General features: G+C 43.3%; 2 long non-coding RNA genes across 2 annotated transcripts; both read right to left on the reverse strand.

Moving 5' to 3' along the window:
* Positions 1-4,285: 4,285 nt before the first annotated feature.
* On the reverse strand, positions 4,286-11,500 carry LOC106020093 (uncharacterized). The gene is made up of 3 exons (XR_001195454.5): positions 11,323-11,500; positions 5,170-5,236; positions 4,286-4,721 (listed from the first exon to the last, which is right to left on the reverse strand). It is a non-coding gene; the product is annotated as an uncharacterized lncRNA (long non-coding RNA).
* Positions 11,501-12,349: 849 nt separating this feature from the next.
* On the reverse strand, positions 12,350-14,549 carry LOC113843934 (uncharacterized). Its single transcript, XR_003497887.3, has 2 exons — positions 14,306-14,549; positions 12,350-14,110 (listed from the first exon to the last, which is right to left on the reverse strand). It is a non-coding gene; the product is annotated as an uncharacterized lncRNA (long non-coding RNA).
* Positions 14,550-15,200: the final 651 nt, after the last annotated feature.

Genomic DNA, 15,200 nt, shown 5'->3' on the forward strand with positions numbered 1-15,200 from the left:
GGTCCATCAGTTGTGCTCCTTCCAGTGTTTGGGTTCTGCACAACCCGTAAGTAAATGTCCTATTAATTTCCCTTACAATGACATAACTAGGCAATTTAAAATACAGTTTTAAGCTGTACTTTAAAATAACTTAACCATTTATCAATAGTTTAATCATTTAAATGATACAACCCTGGTTATGGCAACCATTACCCAAACCGTGCCTCCTACTATTGGACATCCTACTATAATCTCCATTTAGGAGAGCAAGGAAACCATCTCAATACGACTGGGCAGGAAAGAGCTTCTTTGCTGTCCTCCCTGTTCATGCATTATTTGTGTACTACACCTCTTTTTATTTATAAGAAAAGAAACCATAATGACCTGAAGAAGCTCCAGGGGCATTACCTTACTCAGTCTAAAATAGGACAGATTCCACCTCCACCACCCCTCACACACACACAGTAAATTACTGTCCTTTTCTTCATCCTTCAGAATTTCATATTTGGACAGCTTGGTTTAATTGCAGAAGATTTGGGGCTTGCTCATACAATGGTCATAAAAGACCATTAAAAAAAAAAAAGTGTCCTGAATCAACTCTGTTGATATCTGAAAGAGTGACAGAGGTGGACTGATGCAGCACTGCGAGCGTATTTCTGGAAATATTCCCATTTGGAAAAATAAGGAAAATTAAGGGGAAAAAGGTTAAATTTCCATTAATGGGTAGCCAACTTGTGTCCACTTTACTTCAAGAGCTACAAATCTAGATCTGCGAGAGTACTGCAAGGCAGATGAAGTCCTATTATGTTGCAGCACTGAGAGACGTGAGGTTTGTCAGCTCAGTGAACCGTTCGCTCCTAAAATAAATGAGCGGTTTATTGACCTTTCGGTGATTGAGACAAAACTGAAAGCCAAAAATACCCCGGCAGCAGGCAGGCCACACGGGTGATCGCTCAGCAGTCCCCAGCTCGCGCAGGGAGCGCAGCCCTGAAGGTCACCGCGGTGGAACAGGGATCGCATCGACCTGCTGAAAACTTCTGCCAAGAAACCCAGGGGTTTTGCTTTTATGCTCACTTAACTCCTTACTCATTTTTTGTTATGACCACATATATCTGCTCCTTCAGCTTCACTGCAATATACCAGGAGCTCCACGGCTTTGCAAGAAATAGGGCCATTATCTCCCCATCCTGGAATTATTTTCACACACTGCGATTCTCTCCTCTCTCCAGACGTGCTGTCAGCTTCAGTGGGAATAGCCATAACACTAAAGTTAGCTGTGCTCAACCTCAGAGCTTTAAAAGGTGCCCAAAACTCAGCATATACCTGGGGACAGCACCTTTGGCTGTCTTGGCCTCGTTTCCACATTGGCAAGGACTTGCAGCTGCAGCATGCCATGTCATGGCTTGTGAGCTGCGCTGCTGGCATGCTACACTGATTTTGTAGATAAACATGTATGAATAGTTACAAAATACATCTTCAAAATACTTGAAAGCAAGAAATTTAAGACTGATTTGGAAAACTGGACTGAGAAAACACCTGCTTTGGGTTGGTTTTCACTGAGGGAGAAAGAAACTCCTTGTTGGCAGCTAGAGCCTGGCAGAGGAAAAATCCTAGATGTACCTCAGTGTTAGCTCTGCACAAAGCTTTTAGACCAGTGGCATTATTTCTGCTCCAAGTGGTTCCACCCCGCACAATTAGTTTGTTTTGTGCAGAGCAAAAACAGCAGACTCGGCAGCCTGTGGGTCAGGATGGTCCCCCTGGCTCACTGGGCCCAGAAATAAAGCTGTAATTCACATCCTGGCTTATCCCCAGGGGTACATAGCAATAATCCTGCAATTTAAGTATAGTAAAAACTGGTTTCTGGCTATGGACATGACCTTGCCCTTACGCATAGCTTGGGATGCTTAACACCTGTTCTTACCCCATGTGTGGGCTTTGCAGAAGGGATGGCAATCTGTATGCTCGTGTCCTCCTCCTCACCGTGAGGAATGCATCTGAGGATTTGTGTAACCGCCGATATCCCAGCTCAGAGATGCACACGCTGGCCCATGCAACCCACCCAGACTCAGGTACCAATCCGCTGCTAGCAACAGCAAGCCCCAAATTCCTGCTTTCCAGAGTGAAAGGGGACTGGGTTGAGTTGCAGCTGTCTTCCCCTGCAAGCCCCTCCTGGCACAGGGACACAGCCGTGAGTCCCCGGTGCCTCTCCGCAGCCACAGCCACCAGCACTGCTGGCTGCCAGCAGCTCCCGAGGAGGTGTGAGAGGAGAGGAACGGCTCTCCCAGCAGAAGAGGCCACTCTATTTAATGTCTTATACTGCCACCATCTGAAAACTCGCTCGTTCGGAAACTCGGCTAATGGCTGTCACACACCGTCCACTCCGTCCCAGTCGCAATAAAGAAACTTCAGCTGAGGCAATAAAGCGGCAAACACAGAAGGAAACAAAAATGATGAAAGAGGGGCATGACAAACTGGAGCTGCTGAATACAATTTGTCTCCCCAATTCACTCACTGCACAAGTTAATAGAAATAGACAAAGGTTTATATCCATTTTATGGACTGGGATGTGGTCGTAAAGGTAATTCCTGTTAAATGCCAGTTAAATGCCACCAGCACTCACCCCGGAAATTTCATTCACAGAACTTAGAAGCTTCTTTGCAAGCAAAATAGTACTGCTGGCTGCCACGGAGTGCATGGGCGTTTATGCATAATTTAGCACAGGTTCTCCAAAGAGCAGGAATTACAGGATAGCATGTGGCAGGGTATTAAAATCTGAGCCACTCAAAAATTGTCCTTAACAAAGACAGCTGAGTAACCACAAAAAGGGGGAAATGATGCAGTCAATGCACTCTTCAGTCTGACAGACGATGACTCTGTCTTTTCAGAAAACAGGGATGCTATTACCTTTGTTTCTCATTTCAGGCTTGGAAAGTGTTCAACCACTTCCTGCAGCAAGTGCAAAGAAAATTTTGTTCACAGTTCAAGGCCTGGCGCTCAGGAGCCTGCCTTCTCCACTGTAGCCCACGCCAACTCACGTAACACGGGACATTGCAGCGCACAAAACCAGGCAAGGACTGAATTTACAATGCAGACAGCACTCCGAACTCCTCGCTAGCACTAAAAATAGCTGCTGACATCAGACAGCAGCACTGGGGAGCTTCCAGCCAGAGCTTCCAGCGCAGGAGCGCATCAGCGCCGCGGTGCCTGGGGCTGCAGGAGGCACTGGCCCCAGGGGCAGGGGCTGCCTGACCCCAGCCACGGGACAGCAGAAAAGGGACCCCCACAGCAAGAGGCTGCCCCAGCTTGCTCAACATCCCTGCACTGAGCTGAGCTGTGCAATGCCTGCCCGGGTGGCGAGGGCTGAGCCGTAAATACGGAGAGAAATTACGAGGCAGGAAGTTTTCTCTTCTACAGTGCTCAAAAGAATGGATTTTAGGTATGCAGCTGCTCTGTGAAGCTTCACACCACTTCAACTACTTTTGGAAAATCCAGAGGATGTGGAGTAGCAAAAGAAGCCCTCAGTATCACCGACATGGCAAGGTAGTCTAAACGAGTGCACGGCAGGGCTCCCTGCTCGAATGTGATCTTTCCATGGAATGGGGGTCCACCTTTATAACCCCCAGCACACCCCATCAGGCCCAGTGAGACCAGAAACCTCCCGCACGCAGAGGGAGCGAAGAACACTCGGCACCGGCAGGACTGATCTGAGGATGCACAGATCATTTAATTCTGGGTGTGTTTGATAAGGAAATGGTTATCTTTGCAATTCTGTCAGCTTTATGATTGACTTTGACATTTTAATATCCTATTTCAAAGAGTTAATGAATAGGTTGTCTTCAGGGCTTCAGCAAATTGCATAAAAGAGAGGATTTACAAATGAAATTGGGATACAGCAGGAATTCAGCACTGCTAACCTCAGCTCAGGAGGCTGAAATGAGTCACAATTCATGTTGGCACAGTGAATGAATTTCTTTAACATCTCTTTACTATAAGATGTATGACTCTCTGCTTACTGCCTTGACAAGAGAACCATCAACATCACCTCACGATACAATGCTAAAAAACAAACCCCCAGAAGTTAACTTCTGCAGAACCATTTGTTCTTATGTATTGACAAGGGAGAGGGAGCTGAGTGTTTTCCTTGATGAGAGGTAGAGATCTTCTACAAGTTACTCTTATTTTCCACCAAAGAGGAACAACAAATGCAGATTCAAGGGGGGAGAGTTTATTAAAAAAAAAATAAATCATCACTCCTGCCAAAAGAAGTTGACTCTGAACATTTGTATTCATCTACTTCGTTGCCATCTCAATGTTCAAGTGTATTTACTTAGGAGGGCTGAAACAGAGACAGATTACATGCTTTGGCAGATGCTTCATACACCTTTTAGCTAAGGCTATTTTCAGCATGACCCAAATAAGCAACACCGGAGTCAGTGGGAAAGGCATTATTCAGAGATCTGCGCTGACTGTTACAATAATCATCTCATTCAAGGTGCGATTGACCATCTGTCACTGAGCTTGGGGATTTTTCCATTGAAACATTTATAAATAGTCAATTATTTAAGTGTTTAAAATTAGAAGACATTTGGGAAAGGAACATCAAGCAACTTGGCATGTATTTCTCAGCATCCTCCTCCTCGCAGCTCTCAGCTGCTCGGCGCTGCTATGAACTCTGGTTATAATAAAGCCACGTCCTTACTGTGAAGGCTTCCCCGCTATCTAACTCTTAGAGGTACCCAGCTCTGGAAAAAAAAAATAATCCAACAGCCATGTGTTCAATTAGTTATTGCTGTAGAAGAAACCTTGATGAAAAGGCAGTGATAAAATATTGCATGGAGTAGCTGAGAAATACCAGGGGGAGAGAAAAGGAGAAAAACCATGAATGAGAACTACCTCTAAGCTTGAACTCAACAGCATCGGTTTAGCTAGTTGGGAAAGCCACCTTTGCATGAATGTCACTGCAAGTGAACGACAGCACCGTTCTCTCCAGAGGAGCCAAATCTCATCAGCACAAACACAAATAAAAGCAGGGCTCAGAGGTTTCTCCCCTTCCCAGTGGGACACCTGGTAGCCCGCTGCCTGCTGGAGCACGCTTGCAGCACATTTCCCTCCCACAAACACTGCGCTGAAGTTCTTGTGTTTGCCCCCAGCACTTCACACTTTTCATAAGGAAGCCACTGCTTTGCTTACCAATGTCACCTTAATGTCTCTTTTTCACAACATGAGCCTCTTTTGCTTCGGGATATTTCAAGATTGCCTGCAATAAATATGGACGCAAATGTATTCATTTGGAAGTTGTATTTGTCATTCACTGTTACCACTGCTACGGAAGCTAGGAAGACATTCATCTACAAATTTCTTACTAGAGATTTCTTCACTGAAGACAGGTACTTGATCTTCCAGTACACTTTTTTGCCTTTTATAAAATAAATACATGAAACAATATATAATTCAGTCTTATTTTATGTTCAGTGGAAAGATATCCATACTCCGAGAAGTTATGCGCTACCAACCTGCCTCCTCAGTCTAAGAAAGAAATTAAACCTCCTTCCTGGCAACCCCTTATAAACTGCTTTTCAGAGTGTTCCCAGACCATGGATGCCACAAGGACCCTGTCCACAGGGCAGGGACTTCCTCACAAGGACCTCCCTGCCCCAGGCTGAGAGACCTTTACACCTACACACTCAGGTTTCTGCTAAGCCCCAGGTCACCGCCTTTAAAATCCCACTGCTTCCAACCCTGCTACTGACAGAGGCTCTCAGCCTTCCGAGGAGGGATGCACCTTTCAAACAGGCTACCTCTGTTTAATAACCTTCTTCACCAGCCCAAATGCTCCTTAAATTGGCTCTATTAGCTGAACCAGGCCAAATACCTACAGTCCTGTGGCATTATATCCTAGACTGACTCATCCAAGCCCTTCCCAAACACTGCAGATATGAGCAGCTTGATTATATTCCACAGCAAAATGGTACAGGAAGCCCCCAGAATAATAAGATCTCTGCATAATCCTGAATTTCATTATGTGCGCTTACATTAAACAGAAGCTTTAGAAAAATCTACTTTTTCTAAGAGACTGGACAGGGTCAGTGTTTTGGATGGAGTCAAGGAAGGAAGCAACCCCAAGAAGGATGGAGCACTTCTGCACTAAAACCCTCCTGAATATTAATGAAGCCATCACCAAAGAAGCTCCAGCATTAATGAGTAGCATGATAAAATATGACTTCAGCTTATGACATGTTCAATCGCTCATTTAATTTTTATAGGAGTTGATTAAGATGCCTTCACTTGAATTTTATACTGTTTACTATAAAACATTACCCTTTTCTTCAAAAATCTATCGAGACAAACCACACATTTACCAAGCCGTTAAGTAAATAGTATTAAATCAACAATACCCAGGATCCCAAAATGCAGGTCATTTCCATGTATATTGATTTTATTTCCATTTGCTACAATAAAAGTTTTGTCTCCAAGCAAGAAAAAAAAGCTGTTTTTATCAAATTGTTTCAGTTCCTGAAATGCTGCAGTTCTGCAGTCACTACACAGGGCAAACCTGCCTTAAGTGCTTTCCTCCAGACATGCCTCCAAGAGCCGACTGAGCCGAGTTCTGCACAAAATAAGGCCTGAGTGGATACCTGCCCAGGGGACAGCAGAAAAGGAACAGAGAAGCCATGGCAGGCAGCAAAGCAACATCAGTGAGACACTGCTCTTAGTGCTAAAACACATGCACGACTACTTCTGACATATGCCAGGGCTTTGTGGGCAGCCTGCATGAATGCAAAGGCATTTCCCTTTGTGCAGTAGGCTCTGTGGCAAGAAACCCAACACAGGCAGGGCTAACCTTGCTTTCTCCCAGAACGTGTGCCCCAGGCACTGCCCATCGCTCCTCCCCAGCAGCTCTAAGCAAGCGCCAAGCCCCTCATAGCTCCAAACCTCACTCCGTGCTCCATCGCCCCTTTTGCATGCTGTGACCCCACAGGGCACTCATTGTGTTCCTTAACTAACAGCAAAGGCAGCAGGTCAGCTGGATCCATCGAGCAGCTGGATGTCAGTGCCAGAAGACTTGTGTCTTTACCCAGGCAAGTCACATTTTATTTCAGCAGGCATTCTGCCCCCAATCATAGCAGAGAGGGTCATACCAGTTATTTGACTCTGGATCAAATTTGTCCACTCTCCTACTGCTCCTCCTCACAGAAGCCCATCTCAGTTTCTCACATTTCCATTCACTGATCTTTTTTCATAATTAGGTATTCTGAGATGCTTGGAAGAGTTGCAGTTCTCTAAGTGTTCCTCATTAATATGTCAATGTATTATAGTTCTTATTACTTCAGTCTGGTGCTGGGTCTTCAGTAAGGTTGGAGTATACTTCAGGCTAAACAAGTTATAAATATTCCAGTTCTGACTTTGCACTGCTGAGTTACTGCAGGCCATTTAATTTCCTGGTATCTGAAAGCCCATACCTTGAGAATGAGTGAGAAACTAAGGGATTCACGGAGAATACAAAATGATGAAAAGGTCAAGCTTCTGTCACACCTTGCACAACCATAATGAAGCCATGAGATGAACACATCTTTGTCCTTGCAAAGACAAAACAAAACCAGGCTTGTCCTTTCAAACCATGTAAGAGGAGTTTCCTCATTAATATACATCCTGAATTCGTACTTGCCCATCACCACTTAAAATTCAAAAGGTATTTATTAACTAGTAATTTCAATTAGGATGGTCCTGGATGAAAACTATTTAAAAGCACATTTTGTGAGTGTTTGATTTAGTCCGTCCTTTTGCCAAAGGAATAAAGAACTGCTCGCTTTTCCGATCTATAACAATCATTTTTGGTTCAGATACAGTAAACTAAAATTTAATTGCTATGCAGCCTAACACAGTCCACAGGATCTATATTATTCAATATTTTTCCAGAGGTTTTGCATACATAGACCCAACTGCTTTCTTTTTCTGAGTTTTATAAGCTGATAGTTTATCCTTCATTATAATAAGGACAGCAATCAAAGGAGGTTACACAGCCACTGCCTTGGAACACCATCAGATGCTCTTGTATTTAATCAACACCAAATACATGCAATAAAGCCACCAGCCAAATCCCAGCCCCATTAGCACAGCACAGCTGCCTCAAGTGCTCTTGTAGATGAGTGTTACAGCCAAGGGCTTTAGATTCCTCCAGAAGTTTTTCTAGCACAAACCAAACGGATATGAGGGATGGAGAAGGGATGATGTAGAGATTACTCCAGGAGTTTTTTGTACTACAGAGCAGCCTCACCTTCAGTAGGCTTCTATTTGCAGTACGTATAACACCATTGCTTCAGACATGGCCACAGTTTTGTTTATGTTTGGGGACAGGTCCGTGCTCCTCCTTGTCAATAAAGTCAGAAAGGCAGCAAGGAGCCTTGGTGCAGACAACGCTGAGGTGCTGCCGGAGGACTGAACTATGACAGTCTCAGTAATTCAGGGCAACTGACCCCCTTTGAAGTTTGAATGGGAATACTCTATTTTAATTTGAGTTACAATCTGAAAAGCCAAACAAATGTGCTCTTCTGCATAGTCAATAGGCAACAATCCCTAGCACAGCAGTCAAACGGCACCCAGATATGCTCCCTCTACTCTGATCCAGCCTCTGTCTTCTGTAACCACAGAGACACAACACAGAACTGCTACTGATAAAAACAGAGCTTTTCAGGCAAAAATATGCCTGGGGAGTAGATGGGAGATAACACTACTGTGCTTCTAAGTAACTGGAGTACTTCCTGCATACTGATAAATGCCAGAATCTTTCAGATTGTCTGACTTAACAGGCTGATCATTTACCTGCCCAAGACAAAAATAAACTTATTAGTGGATGAACAGACTGAATTTCAACACCCCTCCACTTTTTATTTTGAATGAGCCCCCAGAAACAGAGCACCAAGTCCTTGACTGTTCCAGCATAGCCTCATGAATAGCCACAGACTTGCCTCAGAAATTGGACATTAGTGCCTATTGCTGTGTATAAAATGCCTCCTTTTAAGAATTATTTTCAGCTTTGTTAAACAATAATACTGCTTGACAACATTATTGTTCTCACTTCGGTCTTTTCAGCAGCACTGAAACTGAGCAATTCTTGCACCTGGAATTGTCTATGTCTACATGTGCTCCTAGCCTGAGCAGCAGTAGGGTGATGCCTTCTCATTCCCACCAACAGGACATCAGCTGGATTATCTGCTTTTTGCATGGCACTACATTTTGATGCTGTTAATTATCAGCAATTTACATGAAAATTGTGGGCTTTGTCTTTTATTCCTCACCTGCACTTAGTACTGGTGGTAAGGTTCAGAAAGCTGCCTTGCCCTTCCTCTTCCTCCCAGAAGAAAATATGCAAGAGATTACTGTAGGCAGAATTTTTCAGTTGACTTCACTGGGCCGTAACAGAAACAGGTGGAGTGTTCCACATTCCTGGAAGATTCAACATGTTTTTCAAAACAAATACCCAGCAAAATTATCCATTAACTAAAATACATTACTTGCAAGGGATAACTGTCAATAGCAATGTCTTCCTGAAATCCAGCCTGTTCAAATGAACACTGTTCGAACTTCAGTGTCAGGTATCTGTTGGATAAGAGCTGCAACAGCACTCAGCATTTAGCACTCAAGCTTCCAGTATTAAAACAACCCATCACAGGGAGAAGGAGAAAGAATCATTCTTCAAAAGTTTCTCTTTAGATTGCTTGCAATGGCTCAGGTTTTTCATTAGGTACAAGTGCACTAAATACATGGCAATTGGCTCAATTTCTTGTTTTGTGATTTAATTAGCCTTGAAGATAAGATGAAGTGCAAGCCCTTTGCAGCTGAAGGAAGAAAAGATTTTATTCCTGAGCTTAGAGTATTCTCACTGAACAATGACACTGTAACCACTGCTTCTTCTCCCACTGCAGCCCAGGTAGCCCTTACACCAGTTGATGCGGCAGGGAACAGAGAAGCTGCAATGCACAAAGCTGAGCACTCGTGGGCAAAGAAGTTCCTCAGCAGAAATTGCTGCTCAAGTAGCAGACAGGGATCTCGAGTATTTTGCACATTGTGTTCCACCACAGTTGTCTGATAGTGAGCTGATGGTGACATTTCATACTTATATTTCAGCAGCTTAATCCTGGCATAACATATTTAAAGAACATTTTACAAGAGGCAAGCAAGTGTAATTCAATACAGTAAAAAGCATCAAAGCTGTGAAAGTGGAATGAAAGCACAAATACTGGAAGGGTAAACTGAGAAGCAGCTACTGAGGGCAAGGAGTCTGTAAGCAGCAGGTGGAGCAAGCCTCACCGTGCCCAGAACCACGACTGCAGCAGTTTCTCAAAGTCAGAGGAACTTGTTTGTTGGGAAGCCAATGTAAATAAAATCAGATTCAATCAGAGACTTTATCTGTGTTCTAGGTATAAACAAGTTCAGAAAAAAAAAAAAAAAAGAAAGAAAGAAAAAAGTATTTATTCTGCCAAAAGATGTTTTTTAAATTCTAAACCCAAGTTTTCAAAAACAAAACAAAAATACTAACAACAAAAGAATTAGCTTCAGATTTATTCTTTGTGCAGAATAAAATTTCTCCTAACCCCATGTGGCTAAGGAGTACATGCATATTTATCAACTATGCGGGAAGTTTTGCTACATCTGTTATCAGTTTTTACATGATGCTGCGTAAGAGCATCCCGGGTCAAGTAGGTCACATAAATGACAACCCATATACTGATCATCCCAAAGCCCTCTCAAGCTCCATTTAGCAGAAAGATCCCAATCTATCCAGATGCCAGCAGCCCCTGGTGCAGCTCGGAGTGCCATTTGCTCGGCTCAGCAAGGGCTGCTCTCCAGCAGAGCATTGGTAAGTACCAGCCACAGGAGGGAGATGAGAGGCAGAGCCTTTCAGTACTTATTTTCCAGGTACAATCAGACTGATACATCACGTTCTCTGGCAGCTGCCAGTCTCACAAGGAAAAAATTGCAATTTTGATGCCAGGCTTACTAGACAGGCTCTCTTAAAATGAAGAAGCTCCATGGTGTTTTTAGACACTGTGTACTGCCGTGATACATGAGGGCTGACAATTCTGAAGAGAAAAAGGGTTTCAGAGAACCAAGCTTTGTCATGATAGAAATCAGCTTAAGAGAGACTTCCATACCTCCACATCCATAATCACTTTAAGCTAACACTGTTTCTAGGGTAATGATTTCCAAAGTATTGAGAAAAGCAGCCCAGACAATGCTTAATCTCTGTTTTCAGAAGCAAAATGACTTAGAAACACACAGCATCCAGTGAGACTCCCAGAGACGAGGACATGCTCAGGTGAAAAGGCTCCAGCCAAGGCTTACCTGGCTCACAGCATCTCACTGTCCCCTCCCCGGCTGCGCAAAGCTCCCTTGGGCTGAGCACCACTGAATGACCAAACGTGGTTTCAGCCCTGTCTGATTCAAATCTTAATCCAAAATACAGCCCACCTAAAGTCGCTCTCTGCCAAACCCCTCTCGCTGGATCACATCAAACCTAACCCTGGCCTGAAAGACCTGACCTAAGTGTAACCCTCCCATATTTCTAGGCTGCACCCAAACCTCAGGGTTTAATGCACACCTGTATGCAATCAGGTCTCCTTGCAGCCTAATCCCTCTCTGCTTGCCCTCCTCTATTCTTGCAACCAATACAATTCAGCTGGAGCAGGACGTTTAGCCTGAGGAATTTACAGGCTTTGACTAGACCTTGTGCTGGGAGAATAACCAGATTGATGGTGTGATTGACAAGGGCAAGAAGTATATCATGAATTTTTTAACTTGTTAGTGGCTTATAGACATATTAAAAAAAAAAAAAAATGTTAACTCCAAGCAGATAGACCTCCAGTAATCAGCAAGCCCCAGTGCCCCCAGCACACAGGGAGCCCAGCAGCACCCTGTTGGGTGGACGGTGTGCCCTGGGGGGACAGTGGCCCTGTGTGCCTGGGAGAGCAGCAGAAAGAGGGAACAGGGCCCCAGAAAGGCCTGAAGAAAAAACCTCGGCCAAAAAGTGGGGAACTCTCCAACAGCAGAGGGTCCCGAGGTCTGTGCTGCCAGCCCTGCTCCAAGCCTGGGGGCTGCAGCCCCACGCCAACCGAATGCCTCCTGCTCTCCTCTTCTGCTTACAAAGAGCTGCACCAAGCTCCGCTGGCTGCTCATGCTTACCTTCCTCCTTGCAATCTGCATGTCTCTGATCCCTCCTCCCCCAAGAGTTACAGAGTGCCAGCTGGGATGTACAAAGGGAATAAGAGGTGAAAAAAAAAACACAGCGTTTTCTGAAACAAGCACCAAAATTGATGTGCAGCTTTCCAGGAAAAGAACAGCATAGGGATAATGAGGTTTTAAGTAGGTACCATGGTTTATTACAAATTTATCTTTATTCATAAAATCTCCCACTAGTAATATTCCTGGCTGTAGTAGGGAATACAATATCAAATTAAGTTCCAAATACTTGAGTACAGTCAACCACTAAACCACAGCGCAATCACTTTAACAAAGTGATCCAACATAATTAATTCTTATTTTCATAAAATAAAATTAATCTTCCAATAACATTGGATCGCAATACCACGTTGGAGATCCTCAAGGTGTCGTGGCAGTTTATGGCTTTAATGTACGTCGCAACTATAATTTTGCTTTTAGTACATAAAGGATGTGGATTGATTTCTTGTTTGGCTGAGCAGCAAGTCAGAGGAGGCAAGGATGGAGGAAATTCAATCGGACGGTCCTTTATACTCAGGTACAGATATGGGAGATTAATTGAACAGAGGTCCCACTAACTCATGTTTATCACCCAGTGCCATGCCCTTCATGACATCAAGGTCTCAGTGGGATCCCAGAGACAGTTGTACACGACTATGACTTAACCCTCAAGCTGTGTATTCAATTTAGCGTCAGTGAATGTATGGCAACACATGAAAGAGGGCTATTTGGGGACAAAACCATAGCATTCAGCTCAATGCAGCTGCTGTCTTCTTTGTAACTAGGTTTGTGCTGCACTAACCAAAGCCTTTTTTTGCTTAGTTTTAGATGAAGAAGTTTCTGAATAAACTGTGCTGTACATGTTCCCTCCATCATGATCCGCAGCTGCCAGAGCATGTCCAATTATTCCATTGAGTTCAGCAGTTTCAAAGGTTGTTTAGATGTATGTGTGCCAACTGCTTCCTTTTGACTTGCTTACTTTGTTAAGAGGTATAAGGGATAGGAAGAAAGAAGCCATCTAATTATTTGTTACCTGACAGGAAAAAAAAAAAATGCATACCAAGATGTCTGGGTTAAACGGGGAATGAACGGTTTTCGCTTTCCTACAGAAGAGGGAGAGCAATGACAAGGCATGGGTATGAGGAACGCCACATCTCGGGGCAGGGGTTAACAGAAATCTTGTTTTACATATTGATCTGAATTCACGATAGCGCCTGTTTCTCCCGTGCAGGGAAAGATCGGTGAAATTTTCAAAACCTTTGCACAGTTTCAATGCAGATCGTTGTCATTTGCACTCCTGACAACAGCAGCTTGGTGCGGGTGTTGCCTTCAGAGGTGGACTGGCTCAGGTGTATTGCCATTAAATGGTGACAGTGACATCACCTCCCTTTTTTACCAATTAACCTTTAGCTTAGCAGCAAGATGACAGCCTAGACCTGTTAGAGGAAATGGGATAACAGAGCCTTTAGGAAGAATGAGATACTGGTCTCCCTGGCCCTGTTACAACCCCACTACACTGCAGATGCTGGGTGGTGTGGGCCAGATGACATCCAGGTGGTGAGCTCACACACAGCCCAGAAGAGGAGCAGAACTTGCCTTTTCCCCACAGTGGGAAATTGCATATTTGTAAAAAGTGCAGGTTTAATTTTTATTTTTTTTCCATTTATTTTTCAAGTCCACTCCCTTCCAACAGCTGGTTAAAGCATATCAAAATTATTTCTTTCCCTCTAAGAAGTTTTCCAGTTGCATTAACAGATTCTGCTCACTGAGCTTCTGAAACGAGCTGTTGGTGATACGCCTTGTGCATTGCCTTTTCTTCCTCTTGCCTTGCTACTTCCTTGCTCACAGCTCTGCTGGAAAATGTAAGAAATCGGGTGCTTGAAGTGATGGCCACTTAGCATAGCTGAGGAAATCACTGTATCATGAAAAGTGGAAAAAAGACATTATAAAGAATGAATAGACGGCTTTGTCTTGTCTGCTCTTCAGCCAGATCTGGACAAAAGAGAAATATGCAGCACCGAGCAAAGCAGGGAGAGCCACGATGTCATCCCAGCTCAGACCTTCAGAAACTGCAAATTGCTTTTTCTGCAATTTTAGATTTTTTACTTACATGTTCCATCTTTAGTAGCCAGCCAAAATTTTATACATGTTATACTTATCACAGCTGCTTTCTTGATTCAGGTGTGGTAGAAGAACATTTTCCAGTTCTGGTCACCACTAAGTCACCTTACAAAGCACTTCAAGTCTACAAAGGTCAACAGGCACTTGCTGTGGCAGAATGTTTTGTTTTGTTTTGTTTTTCAATACCAAAAGTCCTCAACAAATTTGTAAGGTTCAGGGTTTGAATTTGTTCCATTTCACCTGTAAGGTAATATAATAAATATAATAAAATGTTAAAAAATAATAATTATAATATTTATATCATATATAATATTTATAATATAAATATGTAAATCAAATATAATCAAATGTTTTACTAAGATAACTGAACAGTCATGTAGAGTAACCCAAGCTGACTTTGGCATTAACAAATCTGGTAAATGGCAAAATTAAGCTTAAGACTTTTTATCCACATTTGTGGTGTAGGTTTCCTGGAGGTGATGAAGCTGGGTTATAGGAGGTAGGCAAACCAATGAACAGTGAAAAATGAGTCTTAAGCAGGCTGAAACTAGGCATGTAAAGGAAAAGTTCCCTTTGTGGTATTGTTGTTGTTACTATTATGCATGGCTGAAGCATCAAGTGGAAAATGATTGTTTGACTGCTGAGGTGGCTGCTCCCAGGAAGGTATAAAACATCAATTTTCCTCTTGGGAATACTTCCAAGAAAGGAAACAAAATAAAATAAGCAGTTAAAAACATGAAGATGTATACAAAAGGGATGTTTTTAAAAGTTAATATTTTATGACTATTATTGGTATGCTCTTAAAAAATATACTATATAAAAATCCTCCAAGACACAGAAAGACTGTACTTAAAAGGACACCCAACTTAGCAGCAATACTTCCT

This window comes from Anas platyrhynchos, chromosome 6 (genome assembly GCF_047663525.1).
Source record: "Anas platyrhynchos isolate ZD024472 breed Pekin duck chromosome 6, IASCAAS_PekinDuck_T2T, whole genome shotgun sequence".
Classification (NCBI taxonomy): domain Eukaryota; kingdom Metazoa; phylum Chordata; class Aves; order Anseriformes; family Anatidae; genus Anas; species Anas platyrhynchos.